Raw genomic sequence first — 16,241 nt, 5'->3', positions numbered from 1 at the left:
CTGCAGAAATCGTGCAATAGTGAGGACTGAACTTTTGTTCTTTTTGTATGAACTTTTGTAATAATAAAATTGTAAATATTAGGCATAAAATTGAGGCTTTGAAACCGGACAACGTAATTGTGGCAGATGTTATTATAACCATGTCAGATCAGAACCTAGAATACTTTACACCCCTTGAAGAGAATGAACTAATTTTACTCATCTCTTCTGCAAATTCAACAACCTGTGTATTAGATCCTATACCGACATATTTTCTTAAACAGATAGTACCAGCAATAACAGAACTGTTAAGAATAATAACTGTTGATAATAATAAATTCCTCACTTAGCATTGGGTATGTTCCAAAATCTTTTTAATTAACAGTTATTAAACCGATAATTAAGAAACCTGAACTCAACCCCTGTCAGCTGTCCAATTGCAGGCCAATATCAAACCTCTCCTTCATCTATAAGATTCTGGAAAAGATAGCAGCGGAGCAGCTATGCTCATATCTACATAGAAATAGCATACATGAACTGTATCAGTCAGGATTTAGGCCTCATCACAGCACAGAGACAGCACTCGTTAAAGTAGTAAATTACCTCCTATTGGCCTCTGATCAGGGTTGTGTAACCATGCTTGTATTACTCGACCTCAGTGCAGCTTTTGACACCATTGATCATAGTATTCTTCTTCACAAATTAAAAATGTAGTAGGAATTAAGGGTACAGCCCTCTCCTGGCTCAGATCATGCTGAACCGTGGAGAGCCCAATTAGGACAAAATTCCAAGATGTACAGCACTGGCTCTATAGCTTCTCAAATGTTGGTGGGCTTTTCCAAATTCTCTTTGCATATCCAGGTAAGAAGAACAGTTACACTGTCCCAAAAAAAAAACGCGTCTCTTAAGTGGGATAAGCTATCTGGACGAGGTGGCCGAGAGGTTAAGGCGATGGAATGAACTAATTTTACTCATCTCTTCTGCAAATTCAACAACCTGTGTATTAGATCCTATACCGACATATTTTCTTAAACAGATAGTACCAGCAATAACAGAACTGTTAAGAATAATAACTGTTGATAATAATAAATTCCTCACTTAGCATTGGGTATGTTCCAAAATCTTTTTAATTAACAGTTATTAAACCGATAATTAAGAAACCTGAACTCAACCCCTGTCAGCTGTCCAATTGCAGGCCAATATCAAACCTCTCCTTCAAATATAAGATTCTGGAAAAGATAGCAGCGGAGCAGCTATGCTCATATCTACATAGAAATAGCATACATGAACTGTATCAGTCAGGATTTAGGCCTCATCACAGCACAGAGACAGCACTCGTTAAAGTAGTAAATTACCTCCTATTGGCCTCTGATCAGGGTTGTGTAACCATGCTTGTATTACTCGACCTCAGTGCAGCTTTTGACACCATTGATCATAGTATTCTTCTTCACAAATTAAAAATGTAGTAGGAATTAAGGGTACAGCCCTCTCCTGGCTCAGATCATGCTGAACCGTGGAGAGCCCAATTAGGACAAAATTCCAAGATGTACAGCACTGGCTCTATAGCTTCTCAAATGTTGGTGGGCTTTTCCAAATTCTCTTTGCATATCCAGTTAAGAAGAACAGTTACACTGTGCCAAAAGAAAAACGCGTCTCTTAAGCGGGATAAGCTATCTGGACGAGGTGGCCGAGAGGTTAAGGCGATGGACTGCTAATCCATTGTGCTCTGCACGCGTGGGTTCGAATCCCACCTTCGTCGCTTGTTTAGCCCCAGGCGAATACAGGTCCATGAGACCGACTACAGTAGACTGGAGTGAGAAAGATGAAAACCTAGCGTGGTACCTATGCGCTTTGCAACCATGATCTGTATTTACATGCTGGTTGGCCGCAGCTTCTGTGAGGCTCTTGCATCGCTGGAGGCCTGTCAAAGATTACAGTAACAAGGAAACTTCATCCTTACCTCCTTCTTTTCCACAGACTGGGATGGAAGTTTCTATGTGCGAGCTATGTCAACAAGCGATGAACTGCCAATCCAACGTGCACAGCTCAAGCGGTTATGGATCCCGTTGCTCTTGAAAAGACTTTGCATAATCAGTCTTACTGAAGTAAAAAAAAGAAATAGCGCAGACATTAATCTCCCATCCCACCGATGCCAGAAAGGTCTCCTTCTGCACACAGTAAATGTCTGACAGGTGACCGCAGTGTACAAAACATGAAACAATGGTTTCCAAACCTGGTTCTGAAGCAGCCCCTGTCCTGCACATGTTAATGTTTTCCCTGCTCTAGCACAACCACTTCAATTCAGAAAAGGCTATTAATTAGCTGTTCAATTGAGTCGGATATGCCGGGAGTGGAGAACACACAAAGATGTGCAGGGCAGAGGGTACCTCAGGACTCAGCTTAAAAGCCACTGGCAAAGACAAATAACGGTGTTTAAACAAAGATCACATCGCATGCTTCTACAGTATGTTCAGCTGAAAATCGTTACATGTCTCCTGCTGAGCTGGTCGAGTGGAAAACACTCTAGTCTCGAAACTGCCCTTTTGTTCAGCTCACGTCAGCCACCTCGGTGTCTGGAGGAATGCCTCAGGCACCGCATTACCACGAAGGGCTAAGGCATCTTGAGCTCCTGTGGTAGCATGGCCGAGTGGTCTAAGGCGCTGGACTTAGGCTCCAGTCTCAATGGAGGTGTGGGTTCAAATCCCACCGCTGCCAGGATGCAATTTTAAAGGCACAAGCCACTGTCTTCAGGATCTTTGGAAGGGTTCATGCTGAACCGTGGAGAGCCCAATTAGAACAAAATTCCAAGATGTACAGCACTGGCTCTATAGCTTCTCAAATGTTGGTGGGCTTGTCCAAATTCTCTTTGCATATCCAAGTAAGAAGAACAGTTACACTGGCCCCTAAGCGGGATAAGCTATCTGGACTAGGTGGCCGAGAGGTTAAGGCGATGGACTGCTACTCCATTGTGCTCTGCACGCATGGGTTCGAATCCCAACTTCGTCGCTTGTTTAGCCCCATCTTTACATGAACAGTGGGCTTGATTGCAGACACCAGGCGAATATAGGTCCATGAGACCAACTACAGTAGACTGGAGTGAGAAAGATGAAAACCTAGCGTGGTACCTATGCGCTTTGCAACCATGATCTGTATTTACATGCTGGTTGGCCGCAGCTTCTGTGAGGCTCTTGCATCGCTGGAGGCCTGTCAAAGATTACAGTAACAAGGAAACTTCATCCTTACCTCCTTCTTTTCCACAGACTGGGATGGAAGTTTCTATGTGCGAGCTATGTCAACAAGCGATGAACTGCCAATCCAACGTGCACAGCTCAAGCGGTTATGGATCCCGTTGCTCTTGAAAAGACTTTGCATAATCAGTCTTACTGAAGTAAAAAAAAGAAATAGCGCAGACATTAATCTCCCATCCCACCGATGCCAGAAAGGTCTCCTTCTGCACACAGTAAATGTCTGACAGGTGACCGCAGTGTACAAAACATGAAACAATGGTTTCCAAACCTGGTTCTGAAGCAGCCCCTGTCCTGCACATGTTAATGTTTTCCCTGCTCTAGCACAACCACTTCAATTCAGAAAAGGCTATTAATTAGCTGTTCAATTGAGTCGGATATGCCGGGAGTGGAGAACACACAAAGATGTGCAGGGCAGAGGGTACCTCAGGACTCAGCTTAAAAGCCACTGGCAAAGACAAATAACGGTGTTTAAACAAAGATCACATCGCATGCTTCTACAGTATGTTCAGCTGAAAATCGTTACATGTCTCCTGCTGAGCTGGTCGAGTGGAAAACACTCTAGTCTCGAAACTGCCCTTTTGTTCAGCTCACGTCAGCCACCTCGGTGTCTGGAGGAATGCCTCAGGCACCGCATTACCACGAAGGGCTAAGGCATCTTGAGCTCCTGTGGTAGCGTGGCCGAGTGGTCTAAGGCGCTGGACTTAGGCTCCAGTCTCAATGGAGGTGTGGGTTCAAATCCCACCGCTGCCAGGATGCAATTTTAAAGGCACAAGCCACTGTCTTCAGGATCTTTGGAAGGGTTCATGCTGAACCGTGGAGAGCCCAATTAGAACAAAATTCCAAGATGTACAGCACTGGCTCTATAGCTTCTCAAATGTTGGTGGGCTTGTCCAAATTCTCTTTGCATATCCAAGTAAGAAGAACAGTTACACTGGCCCCTAAGCGGGATAAGCTATCTGGACTAGGTGGCCGAGAGGTTAAGGCGATGGACTGCTACTCCATTGTGCTCTGCACGCATGGGTTCGAATCCCAACTTCGTCGCTTGTTTAGCCCCATCTTTACATGAACAGTGGGCTTGATTGCAGACACCAGGCGAATATAGGTCCATGAGACCGACTACAGTAGACTGGAGTGAGAAAGATGAAAACCTAGCGTGGTACCTATGCGCTTTGCAACCATGATCTGTATTTACATGCTGGTTGGCCGCAGCTTCTGTGAGGCTCTTGCGTCGCTGGAGGCCTGTCAAAGATTACAGTAACAAGGAAACTTCATCCTTACCTCCTTCTTTTCCACAGACTGGGATGGAAGTTTCTATGTGCGAGCTATGTCAACAAGCGATGAACTGCCAATCCAACGTGCACAGCTCAAGCGGTTATGGATCCCGTTGCTCTTGAAAAGACTTTGCATAATCAGTCTTACTGAAGTAAAGAAAAGAAATAGCGCAGACATTAATCTCCCATCCCACCGATGCCAGAAAGGTCTCCTTCTGCACACAGTAAATGTCTGACAGGTGACCGCAGTGTACAAAACATGGAACAATGGTTCCCAAACCTGGTTCTGAAGCAGCCCCTGTCCTGCACATGGTAATGTTTTCCCTGCTCTAGCACAACCACTTCAATTCAGAAAAGGCTATTAATTAGCTGTTCAATTAAGTCGGATATGCCGAAGTGGAGAACACACAAAGATGTGCAGGGCAGAGGGTACCTCAGGACTCAGCTTAAAAGCCACTGGCAAAGACAAATAACGGTGTTTAAACAAAGATCACATCGCATGCTTCTACAGTATGTTCAGCTGAAAATCGTTACATGTCTCCTGCTGAGCTGGTCGAGTGGAAAACACTCAAGTCTCGAAACTGCCCTTTTGTTCAGCTCACGTCAGCCACCTCGGTGTCTGGAGGAATGCCTCAGGCACCGCATTACCACGAAGGGCTAAAGCATCTTGAGCTCCTGTGGTAGCGTGGCCGAGTGGTCTAAGGCGCTGGACTTAGGCTCCAGTCTCAATGGAGGTGTGGGTTCAAATCCCACCGCTGCCAGGATGCAATTTTAAAGGCACAAGCCACTGTCTTCAGGATCTTTGGAAGGGTTCATGCTGAACCGTGGAGAGCCCAATTAGAACAAAATTCCAAGATGTACAGCACTGGCTCTATAGCTTCTCAAATGTTGGTGGGCTTGTCCAAATTCTCTTTGCATATCCAAGTAAGAAGAACAGTTACACTGGCCCCTAAGCGGGATAAGCTATCTGGACTAGGTGGCCGAGAGGTTAAGGCGATGGACTGCTACTCCATTGTGCTCTGCACGCATGGGTTCGAATCCCAACTTCGTCGCTTGTTTAGCCCCATCTTTACATGAACAGTGGGCTTGATTGCAGACACCAGGCGAATATAGGTCCATGAGACCAACTACAGTAGACTGGAGTGAGAAAGATGAAAACCTAGCGTGGTACCTATGCGCTTTGCAACCATGATCTGTATTTACATGCTGGTTGGCCGCAGCTTCTGTGAGGCTCTTGCGTCGCTGGAGGCCTGTCAAAGATTACAGTAACAAGGAAACTTCATCCTTACCTCCTTCTTTTCCACAGACTGGGATGGAAGTTTCTATGTGCGAGCTATGTCAACAAGCGATAAACTGCCAATCCAACGTGCACAGCTCAAGCGGTTATGGATCCCATTGCTCTTGAAAAGACTTTGCATAATCAGTCTTACTGAAGTAAAAAAAAGAAATAGCGCAGACATTAATCTCCCATCCCACCGATGCCAGAAAGGTCTCCTTCTGCACACAGTAAATGTCTGACAGGTGACCGCAGTGTACAAAACATGGAACAATGGTTCCCGAACCTGGTTCTGAAGCAGCCCCTGTCCTGCACATGTTAATGTTTTCCCTGCTCTAGCACAACCACTTCAATTCAGAAAAGGCTATTAATTAGCTGTTCAATTGAGTCGGATATGCCGGGAGTGGAGAACACACAAAGATGTGCAGGGCAGAGGGTACCTCAGGACTCAGCTTAAAAGCCACTGGCAAAGACAAATAACGGTGTTTAAACAAAGATCACATCGCATGCTTCTACAGTATGTTCAGCTGAAAATCGTTACATGTCTCCTGCTGAGCTGGTCGAGTGGAAAACACTCAAGTCTCGAAACTGCCCTTTTGTTCAGCTCACGTCAGCCACCTCGGTGTCTGGAGGAATGCCTCAGGCACCGTATTACCACAAAGGGCTAAAGCATCTCGAGCTCCTGTGGTAGCGTGGCCGAGTGGTCTAAGGCGCTGGGTTTAGGCTCCAGTCTCAATGGAGGCGTGGGTTCAAATCCCACCGCTGCCAGGATGCAATTTTAAAGGCACAAGCCACTGTCTTCAGGATCTTTGGAAGGGTTCATGCTGAACCGTGAAGAGCCCAATTAGGACAAAATTCCAAGATGTACAGCACTGGCTCTATAGCTTCTCAAATGTTGGTGGGCTTGTCCAAATTCTCTTTGCATATCCAGGTAAGAAAAACAGTTACACTGTCCCTAAAAAAAAACGCGTCTCTTAAGCGGGATAAGCTATCTGGACGAGGTGGCCGAGAGGTTAAGGCGATGGACTGCTACTCCATTGTGCTCTGCACCCGTGGGTTCGAATCCCAACTTCGTCGCTTGTTTAGCCCCATCTTTACATGAACAGTGGGCTTGATTGCAGACACCAGGCGAATATAGGTCCATGAGACCAACTACAGTAGACTGGAGTGAGAAAGATGAAAACCTAGCGTGGTACCTATGCGCTTTGCAACCATGATCTGTATTTACATGCTGGTTGGCCGCAGCTTCTGTGAGGCTCTTGCGTCGCTGGAGGCCTGTCAAAGATTACATTAACAAGGAAACTTCATCCTTACCTCCTTCTTTTCCACAGACTGGGATGGAAGTTTCTATGTGCGAGCTATGTCAACAAGCGATGAACTGCCAATCCAACGTGCACAGCTCAAGCGGTTATGGATCCCGTTGCTCTTGAAAAGACTTTGCATAATCAGTCTTACTGAAGTAAAAAAAAGAAATAGCGCAGACATTAATCTCCCATCCCACCGATGCCAGAAAGGTCTCCTTCTGCACACAGTAAATGTCTGACAGGTGACCGCAGTGTACAAAACATGGAACAATGGTTCCCAAACCTGGTTCTGAAGCAGCCCCTGTCCTGCACATGTTAATGTTTTCCCTGCTCTAGCACAACCACTTCAATTCAGAAAAGGCTATTAATTAGCTGTTCAATTAAGTCGGATATGCCGGGAGTGGAGAACACACAAAGATGTGCAGGGCAGAGGGTACCTCAGGACTCATCTTAAAAGCCACTGGCAAAGACAAATAACGGTGTTTAAACAAAGATCACATCGCATGCTTCTACAGTATGTTCAGCTGAAAATCGTTACATGTCTCCTGCTGAGCTGGTCGAGTGGAAAACACTCAAGTCTCGAAACTGCCCTTTTGTTCAGCTCACGTCAGCCACCTCGGTGTCTGGAGGAATGCCTCAGGCACCGCATTACCACGAAGGGCTAAAGCATCTCAAGCTCCTGTGGTAGCGTGGCCGAGTGGTCTAAGGCGCTGGATTTAGGCTCCAGTCTCAATGGAGGCGTGGGTTCAAATCCCACTGCTGCCAGGATGCAATTTTAAAGGCACAAGCCACTGTCTTCAGGATCTTTGGAAGGGTTCATGCTGAACCGTGGAGAGCCCAATTAGGACAAAATTCCAAGATGTACAGCACTGGCTCTATAGCTTCTCAAATGTTGGTGGGCTTTTCCAAATTCTCTTTGCATATCCAAGTACGAAGAACAGTTACACTGTCCCAAAAAAAAAACGCGTCTCTTAAGCGGAATAAGCTATCTGGACGAGGTGGCCGAGAGGTTAAGGCGATGGACTGCTAATCCATTGTGCTCTGCACGCGTGGGTTCGAATCCCACCTTCGTCGCTTGTTTAGCCCCATCTTTACATGAACAGTGGGCTTGATTGCAGACACGAGGCGAATACAGGTCCATGAGACCGACTACAGTAGACTGGAGTGAGAAAGATAAAAAAACCTAGCGTGGTACCTATGCGCTTTGCAACCATGATCTGTATTTACATGCTGGTTGGCCGCAGCTTCTGTGAGGCTCTTGCGTCGCTGGAGGCCTGTCAAAGATTACAGTAACAAGGAAACTTCATCCTTACCTCCTTCTTTTCCACAGACTGGGATGGAAGTTTCTATGTGCGAGCTATGTCAACAAGCGATGAACTGCCAATCCAACGTGCACAGCTCAAGCGGTTATGGATCCCGTTGCTCTTGAAAAGACTTTGCATAATCAGTCTTACTGAAGTAAAGAAAAGAAATAGCGCAGACATTAATCTCCCATCCCACCGATGCCAGAAAGGTCTCCTTCTGCACACAGTAAATGTCTGACAGGTGACCGCAGTGTACAAAACATGGAACAATGGTTCCCAAACCTGGTTCTGAAGCAGCCCCTGTCCTGCACATGGTAATGTTTTCCCTGCTCTAGCACAACCACTTCAATTCAGAAAAGGCTATTAATTAGCTGTTCAATTAAGTCGGATATGCCGAAGTGGAGAACACACAAAGATGTGCAGGGCAGAGGGTACCTCAGGACTCAGCTTAAAAGCCACTGGCAAAGACAAATAACGGTGTTTAAACAAAGATCACATCGCATGCTTCTACAGTATGTTCAGCTGAAAATCGTTACATGTCTCCTGCTGAGCTGGTCGAGTGGAAAACACTCAAGTCTCGAAACTGCCCTTTTGTTCAGCTCACGTCAGCCACCTCGGTGTCTGGAGGAATGCCTCAGGCACCGCATTACCACGAAGGGCTAAAGCATCTCAAGCTCCTGTGGTAGCGTGGCCGAGTGGTCTAAGGCGCTGGATTTAGGCTCCAGTCTCAATGGAGGCGTGGGTTCAAATCCCACCGCTGCCAGGATGCAATTTTAAAGGCACAAGCCACTGTCTTCAGGATCTTTGGAAGGGTTCATGCTGAACCGTGGAGAGCCCAATTAGGACAAAATTCCAAGATGTACAGCACTGGCTCTATAGCTTCTCAAATGTTGGTGGGCTTGTCCAAATTCTCTTTGCATATCCAGGTAAGAAGAACAGTTACACTGTCCCTAAAAAAAAACGCGTCTCTTAAGCGGTATAAGCTATCTGGACGAGGTGGCCGAGAGGTTAAGGCGATGGACTGCTAATCCATTGTGCTCTGCACGCGTGGGTCCGAATCCCACCTTCGTCGCTTGTTTAGCCCCATCTTTACATGAACAGTGGGCTTGATTGCAGACACCAGGCGAATACAGGTCCATGAGACCGACTACAGTAGACTGGAGTGAGAAAGATGAAAACCTAGTGTGGTACCTATGCGCTTTGCAACCATGATCTGTACTTACATGCTGGTTGGCCGCAGCTTCTGTGAGGCTCTTGCGTCGCTGGAGGCCTGTCAAAGATTACAGTAACAAGGAAACTTCATCCTTACCTCCTTCTTTTCCACAGACTGGGATGGAAGTTTCTATGTGCGAGCTATGTCAACAAGCGATGAACTGCCAATCCATCGTGCACAGCTCAAGCGGTTATGGATCCCGTTGCTCTTGAAAAGACTTTGCATAATCAGTCTTACTGAAGTAAAAAAAAGAAATAGCGCAGACATTAATCTCCCATCCCACCGATGCCAGAAAGGTCTCCTTCTGCACACAGTAAATGTCTGACAGGTGACCGCAGTGTACAAAACATGGAACAATGGTTCCCAAACCGGGTTCTGAAGCAGCCCCTGTCCTGCACATGTTAATGTTTTCCCTGCTCTAGCACAACCACTTCAATTCAGAAAAGGCTATTACTTAGCTGTTCAATTGAGTCGGATATGCCGGGAGTGGAGAACACACAAAGATGTGCAGGGCAGAGGGTACCTCAGGACTCAGCTTAAAAGCCACTGGCAAAGACAAATAACGGTGTTTAAACAAAGATCACATCGCATGCTTCTACAGTATGTTCAGCTGAAAATCGTTACATGTCTCCTGCTGAGCTGGTCGAGTGGAAAACACTCAAGTCTCGAAACTGCCCTTTTGTTCAGCTCACGTCAGCCACCTCGGTGTCTGGAGGAATGCCTCACGCACCGTATTACCATGAAGGGCTAAAGCGTCTCGAGCTCCTGTGGTAGCGTGGCCGAGTGGTCTAAGGCGCTGGATTTAGGCTCCAGTCTCAATGGAGGCGTGGGTTCAAATCCCACCGCTACCAGGATGCAATTTTAAAGGCACAAGCCACTGTCTTCAGGATCTTTGGAAGGGTTCATGCTGAACCGTGGAGAGCCCAATTAGGACAAAATTCCAAGATGTACAGCACTGGCTCTATAGCTTCTCAAATGTTGGTGGGCTTTTCCAAATTCTCTTTGCATATTTAAGTACGAAGAACAGTTACACTGTCCCAAAAAAAAAAACGCGTCTCTTAAGCGGAATAAGCTATCTGGACGAGGTGGCCGAGAGGTTAAGGCGATGGACTGCTAATCCATTGTGCTCTGCACGCGTGGGTTCGAATCCCACCTTCGTCGCTTGTTTAGCCCCATCTTTACATGAACAGTGGGCTTGATTGCAGACACCAGGCGAATACAGGTCCATGAGACCGACTACAGTAGACTGGAGTGAGAAAGATGAAAACCTAGCGTGGTACCTATGCGCTTTGCAACCATGATCTGTATTTACATGCTGGTTGGCCGCCATTTCTGTGAGGCTCTTGCGTCGCTGAAGGCCTGTCAAAGATTACAGTAACAAGGAAACTTCATCCTTACCTCCTTCTTTTCCACAGACTGGGATGGAAGTTTCTATGTGCGAGCTATGTCAACAAGCGATGAACTGCCAATCCAACGTGCACAGCTCAAGCGGTTATGGATCCCGTTGCTCTTGAAAAGACTTTGCATAATCAGTCTTACTGAAGTAAAAAAAAGAAATAGCGCAGACATTAATCTCCCATCCCACCGATGCCAGAAAGGTCTCCTTCTGCACACAGTAAATGTCTGACAGGTGACCGCAGTGTACAAAACATGGAACAATGGTTCCCAAACCTGGTTCTGAAGCAGCCTCTGTCCTGCACATGTTAATGTTTTCCCTGCTCTAGCACAACCATTTCAATTCCGAAAAGGCTATTAATTAGCTGTTCAATTGAGTCGGATATGCCGGGAGTGGAGAACACACAAAGATGTGCAGGGCAGAGGGTACCTCAGGACTCAGCTTAAAAGCCACTGGCAAAGACAAATAACGGTGTTTAAACAAAGATCACATCGCATGCTTCTACAGTATGTTCAGCTGAAAATCGTTACATGTCTCCTGCTGAGCTGGTTGAGTGGAAAACACTCTAGTCTCGAAACTGCCCTTTTGTTTAGCTCACGTCAGCCACCTCAGTGTCTGGAGGAATGCCTCAGGCACCGCATTACCACGAAGGGCTAAGGCATCTTGAGCTCCTGTGGTAGCGTGGCCGAGTGGTCTAAGGCGCTGGATTTAGGCTCCAGTCTCAATGGAGGCGTGGGTTCAAATCCCACCGCTGCCAGGATGCAATTTTAAAGGCACAAGCCACTGTCTTCAGGATCTTTGGAAGGGTTCATGCTGAACCGTGGAGAGCCCAATTAGGACAAAATTCCAAGATGTACAGCACTGGCTCTATAGCTTCTCAAATGTTGGTGGGCTTTTCCAAGTTCTCTTTGCATATCCAAGTAAGAAGAACAGTTACACTGTGCCAAAAGAAAAACGCGTCTCTTAAGCGGGATAAGCTATCTGGACGAGGTGGCCGAGAGGTTAAGGCGATGGACTGCTAATCCATTGTGCTCTGCACGCGTGGGTTCGAATCCCACCTTTTTTGCTTGTTTAGCCCCATCTTTACATGAACAGTGGGCTTGATTGCAGACACGAGGCGAATACAGGTCCATGAGACCGACTACAGTAGACTGGAGTGAGAAAGATGAAAACCTAGCGTGGTACCTATGCGCTTTGCAACCATGATCTGTATTTACATGCTGGTTGGCCGCCATTTCTGTGAGGCTCTTGCGTCGCTGAAGGCCTGTCAAAGATTACAGTAACAAGGAAACTTCATCCTTACCTCCTTCTTTTCCACAGACTGGGATGGAAGTTTCTATGTGCGAGCTATGTCAACAAGCGATGAACTGCCAATCCAACGTGCACAGCTCAAGCGGTTATGGATCCCGTTGCTCTTGAAAAGACTTTGCATAATCAGTCTTACTGAAGTAAAAAAAAGAAATAGCGCAGACATTAATCTCCCATCCCACCGATGCCAGAAAGGTCTCCTTCTGCACACAGTAAATGTCTGACAGGTGACCGCAGTGTACAAAACATGGAACAATGGTTCCCAAACCTGGTTCTGAAGCAGCCTCTGTCCTGCACATGTTAATGTTTTCCCTGCTCTCGCACAACCACTTCAATTCAGAAAAGGCTATTAATTAGCTGTTCAATTGAGTCGGATATGCCGGGAGTGGAGAACACACAACGATGTGCAGGGCAGAGGGTACCTCAGGACTCAGCTTAAAAGCCACTGGCAAAGACAAATAACAGTTTAAACAAAGATCACATCGCATGCTTCTACAGTATGTTCAGCTGAAAATCGTTACATGTCTCCTGCTGAGCTGGTTGAGTGGAAAACACTCTAGTCTCGAAACTGCCCTTTTGTTTAGCTCACGTCAGCCACCTCAGTGTCTGGAGGAATGCCTCAGGCACCGCATTACCACGAAGGGCTAAGGCATCTTGAGCTCCTGTGGTAGCGTGGCCGAGTGGTCTAAGGCGCTGGATTTAGGCTCCAGTCTCAATGGAGGCGTGGGTTCAAATCCCACCGCTGCCAGGATGCAATTTTAAAGGCACAAGCCACTGTCTTCAGGATCTTTGGAAGGGTTCATGCTGAACCGTGGAGAGCCCAATTAGGACAAAATTCCAAGATGTACAGCACTGGCTCTATAGCTTCTCAAATGTTGGTGGGCTTTTCCAAATTCTCTTTGCATATCCAGGTAAGAAGAACAGTTACACTGTCCCAAAAAAAAAAAACGCGTCTCTTAAGCGCGATAAGCTATCTGGACGAGGTGGCCGAGAGGTTAAGGCGATGGACTGCTAATCCATTGTGCTCTGCACGCGTGGGTTCGAATCCCACCTTCGTCGCTTGTTTAGCCCCATCTTTACATGAACAGTGGGCTTGATTGCAGACACCAGGCGAATACAGGTCCATGAGACCGACTACAGTAGACTGGAGTGAGAAAGATGAAAACCTAGTGTGGTACCTATGCGCTTTGCAACCATGATCTGTATTTACATGCTGGTTGGCCGCAGCTTCTGTGAGGCTCTTGCGTCACTGGAGGCCTGTCAAAAATTACAGTAACAAGGAAACTTCATCCTTACCTCCTTCTTTTCCACAGACTGGGATGGAAGTTTCTATGTGCGAGCTATGTCAACAAGCGATGAACTGCCAATCCAACGTGCACAGCTCAAGCGGTTATGGATCCCGTTGCTCTTGAAAAGACTTTGCATAATCAGTCTTACTGAAGTAAAAAAAAGAAATAGCGCAGACATTAATCTCCCATCCCACCGATGCCAGAAAGGTCTCCTTCTGCACACAGTAAATGTCTGACAGGTGACCGCAGTGTACAAAACATGGAACAATGGTTCCCAAACCTGGTTCTGAAGCAGCCTCTGTCCTGCACATGTTAATGTTTTCCCTGCTCTCGCACAACCACTTCAATTCAGAAAAGGCTATTAATTAGCTGTTCAATTGAGTCGGATATGCCGGGAGTGGAGAACACACAACGATGTGCAGGGCAGAGGGTACCTCAGGACTCAGCTTAAAAGCCACTGGCAAAGACAAATAACAGTTTAAACAAAGATCACATCGCATGCTTCTACAGTATGTTCAGCTGAAAATCGTTACATGTCTCCTGCTGAGCTGGTTGAGTGGAAAACACTCTAGTCTCGAAACTGCCCTTTTGTTTAGCTCACGTCAGCCACCTCAGTGTCTGGAGGAATGCCTCAGGCACCGCATTACCACGAAGGGCTAAGGCATCTTGAGCTCCTGTGGTAGCGTGGCCGAGTGGTCTAAGGCGCTGGATTTAGGCTCCAGTCTCAATGGAGGCGTGGGTTCAAATCCCACCGCTGCCAGGATGCAATTTTAAAGGCACAAGCCACTGTCTTCAGGATCTTTGGAAGGGTTCATGCTGAACCGTGGAGGTCCCAATTAGGACAAAATTCCAAGATGTACAGCACTGGCTCTATAGCTTCTCAAATGTTGGTGGGCTTTTCCAAATTCTCTTTGCATATCCAGTTAAGAAGAACAGTTACACTGTCCCAAAAAAAAAAACGCGTCTCTTAAGCGGAATAAGCTATCTGGACGAGGTGGCCGAGAGGTTAAGGCGATGGACTGCTAATCCATTGTGCTCTGCACGCGTGGGTTCGAATCCCACCTTCGTCGCTTGTTTAGCCCCATCTTTACATGAACAGTGGGCTTGATTGCAGACACCAGGCGAATACAGGTCCATGAGACCGACTACAGTAGACTGGAGTGAGAAAGATGAAAACCTAGCGTGGTACCTATGCGCTTTGCAACCATGATCTGTATTTACATGCTGGTTGGCCGCCATTTCTGTGAGGCTCTTGCGTCGCTGAAGGCCTGTCAAAGATTACAGTAACAAGGAAACTTCATCCTTACCTCCTTCTTTTCCACAGACTGGGATGGAAGTTTCTATGTGCGAGCTATGTCAACAAGCGATGAACTGCCAATCCAACGTGCACAGCTCAAGCGGTTATGGATCCCGTTGCTCTTGAAAAGACTTTGCATAATCAGTCTTACTGAAGTAAAAAAAAGAAATAGCGCAGACATTAATCTCCCATCCCACCGATGCCAGAAAGGTCTCCTTCTGCACACAGTAAATGTCTGACAGGTGACCGCAGTGTACAAAACATGGAACAATGGTTCCCAAACCTGGTTCTGAAGCAGCCTCTGTCCTGCACATGTTAATGTTTTCCCTGCTCTCGCACAACCACTTCAATTCAGAAAAGGCTATTAATTAGCTGTTCAATTGAGTCGGATATGCCGGGAGTGGAGAACACACAAAGATGTGCAGGGCAGAGGGTACCTCAGGACTCAGCTTAAAAGCCACTGGCAAAGACAAATAACAGTTTAAACAAAGATCACATCGCATGCTTCTACAGTATGTTCAGCTGAAAATCGTTACATGTCTCCTGCTGAGCTGGTTGAGTGGAAAACACTCTAGTCTCGAAACTGCCCTTTTGTTTAGCTCACGTCAGCCACCTCAGTGTCTGGAGGAATGCCTCAGGCACCGCATTACCACGAAGGGCTAAGGCATCTTGAGCTCCTGTGGTAGCGTGGCCGAGTGGTCTAAGGCGCTGGATTTAGGCTCCAGTCTCAATGGAGGCGTGGGTTCAAATCCCACCGCTGCCAGGATGCAATTTTAAAGGCACAAGCCACTGTCTTCAGGATCTTTGGAAGGGTTCATGCTGAACCGTGGAGAGCCCAATTAGGACAAAATTCCAAGATGTACAGCACTGGCTCTATAGCTTCTCAAATGTTGGTGGGCTTTTCCAAATTCTCTTTGCATATCCAGGTAAGAAGAACAGTTACACTGTCCCAAAAAAAAAAAACGCGTCTCTTAAGCGCGATAAGCTATCTGGACGAGGTGGCCGAGAGGTTAAGGCGATGGACTGCTAATCCATTGTGCTCTGCACGCGTGGGTTCGAATCCCACCTTCGTCGCTTGTTTAGCCCCATCTTTACATGAACAGTGGGCTTGATTGCAGACACCAGGCGAATACAGGTCCATGAGACCGACTACAGTAGACTGGAGTGAGAAAGATGAAAACCTAGTGTGGTACCTATGCGCTTTGCAACCATGATCTGTATTTACATGCTGGTTGGCCGCAGCTTCTGTGAGGCTCTTGCGTCACTGGAGGCCTGTCAAAAATTACAGTAACAAGGAAACTTCATCCTTACCTCCTTCTTTTCCACAGACTGGGATGGAAGTTTCTATGTGCGAGC

General features: G+C 46.7%; 17 non-coding genes across 17 annotated transcripts; all 17 read left to right on the top strand.

Annotated features, from left to right (window-relative positions):
• The first annotated feature begins 1,656 nt into the window (after positions 1-1,656).
• trnas-gcu (transfer RNA serine (anticodon GCU)) lies at positions 1,657-1,738 on the top strand. Its single transcript has one exon. It is a non-coding gene; the product is annotated as a tRNA-Ser (tRNA).
• Positions 1,739-2,612: 874 nt separating this feature from the next.
• On the top strand, positions 2,613-2,694 carry trnal-uag (transfer RNA leucine (anticodon UAG)). The gene has a single exon. It is a non-coding gene; the product is annotated as a tRNA-Leu (tRNA).
• Positions 2,695-3,895: 1,201 nt separating this feature from the next.
• trnal-uag (transfer RNA leucine (anticodon UAG)) lies at positions 3,896-3,977 on the top strand. Its single transcript has one exon. It is a non-coding gene; the product is annotated as a tRNA-Leu (tRNA).
• Positions 3,978-5,177: 1,200 nt separating this feature from the next.
• Positions 5,178-5,259, top strand: trnal-uag (transfer RNA leucine (anticodon UAG)). The gene has a single exon. It is a non-coding gene; the product is annotated as a tRNA-Leu (tRNA).
• A 1,201-nt stretch (positions 5,260-6,460) lies between these two features.
• Positions 6,461-6,542, top strand: trnal-uag (transfer RNA leucine (anticodon UAG)). The gene has a single exon. It is a non-coding gene; the product is annotated as a tRNA-Leu (tRNA).
• Positions 6,543-7,761: 1,219 nt separating this feature from the next.
• trnal-uag (transfer RNA leucine (anticodon UAG)) lies at positions 7,762-7,843 on the top strand. The gene has a single exon. It is a non-coding gene; the product is annotated as a tRNA-Leu (tRNA).
• Positions 7,844-8,070: 227 nt separating this feature from the next.
• Positions 8,071-8,152, top strand: trnas-gcu (transfer RNA serine (anticodon GCU)). Its single transcript has one exon. It is a non-coding gene; the product is annotated as a tRNA-Ser (tRNA).
• A 911-nt stretch (positions 8,153-9,063) lies between these two features.
• trnal-uag (transfer RNA leucine (anticodon UAG)) lies at positions 9,064-9,145 on the top strand. Its single transcript has one exon. It is a non-coding gene; the product is annotated as a tRNA-Leu (tRNA).
• Positions 9,146-10,364: 1,219 nt separating this feature from the next.
• Positions 10,365-10,446, top strand: trnal-uag (transfer RNA leucine (anticodon UAG)). The gene has a single exon. It is a non-coding gene; the product is annotated as a tRNA-Leu (tRNA).
• Positions 10,447-10,674: 228 nt separating this feature from the next.
• trnas-gcu (transfer RNA serine (anticodon GCU)) lies at positions 10,675-10,756 on the top strand. The gene has a single exon. It is a non-coding gene; the product is annotated as a tRNA-Ser (tRNA).
• Positions 10,757-11,666: 910 nt separating this feature from the next.
• Positions 11,667-11,748, top strand: trnal-uag (transfer RNA leucine (anticodon UAG)). The gene has a single exon. It is a non-coding gene; the product is annotated as a tRNA-Leu (tRNA).
• A 1,217-nt stretch (positions 11,749-12,965) lies between these two features.
• On the top strand, positions 12,966-13,047 carry trnal-uag (transfer RNA leucine (anticodon UAG)). Its single transcript has one exon. It is a non-coding gene; the product is annotated as a tRNA-Leu (tRNA).
• Positions 13,048-13,276: 229 nt separating this feature from the next.
• On the top strand, positions 13,277-13,358 carry trnas-gcu (transfer RNA serine (anticodon GCU)). The gene has a single exon. It is a non-coding gene; the product is annotated as a tRNA-Ser (tRNA).
• A 908-nt stretch (positions 13,359-14,266) lies between these two features.
• On the top strand, positions 14,267-14,348 carry trnal-uag (transfer RNA leucine (anticodon UAG)). Its single transcript has one exon. It is a non-coding gene; the product is annotated as a tRNA-Leu (tRNA).
• Positions 14,349-14,576: 228 nt separating this feature from the next.
• On the top strand, positions 14,577-14,658 carry trnas-gcu (transfer RNA serine (anticodon GCU)). The gene has a single exon. It is a non-coding gene; the product is annotated as a tRNA-Ser (tRNA).
• A 908-nt stretch (positions 14,659-15,566) lies between these two features.
• On the top strand, positions 15,567-15,648 carry trnal-uag (transfer RNA leucine (anticodon UAG)). Its single transcript has one exon. It is a non-coding gene; the product is annotated as a tRNA-Leu (tRNA).
• Positions 15,649-15,877: 229 nt separating this feature from the next.
• trnas-gcu (transfer RNA serine (anticodon GCU)) lies at positions 15,878-15,959 on the top strand. Its single transcript has one exon. It is a non-coding gene; the product is annotated as a tRNA-Ser (tRNA).
• The last annotated feature ends 282 nt before the right edge of the window (positions 15,960-16,241 follow it).

This window comes from Clarias gariepinus, chromosome 9, assembly GCF_024256425.1.
Source record: "Clarias gariepinus isolate MV-2021 ecotype Netherlands chromosome 9, CGAR_prim_01v2, whole genome shotgun sequence".
Taxonomy (NCBI): domain Eukaryota; kingdom Metazoa; phylum Chordata; class Actinopteri; order Siluriformes; family Clariidae; genus Clarias; species Clarias gariepinus.
This window is presented reverse-complemented; position numbering and strand designations above follow the sequence as displayed.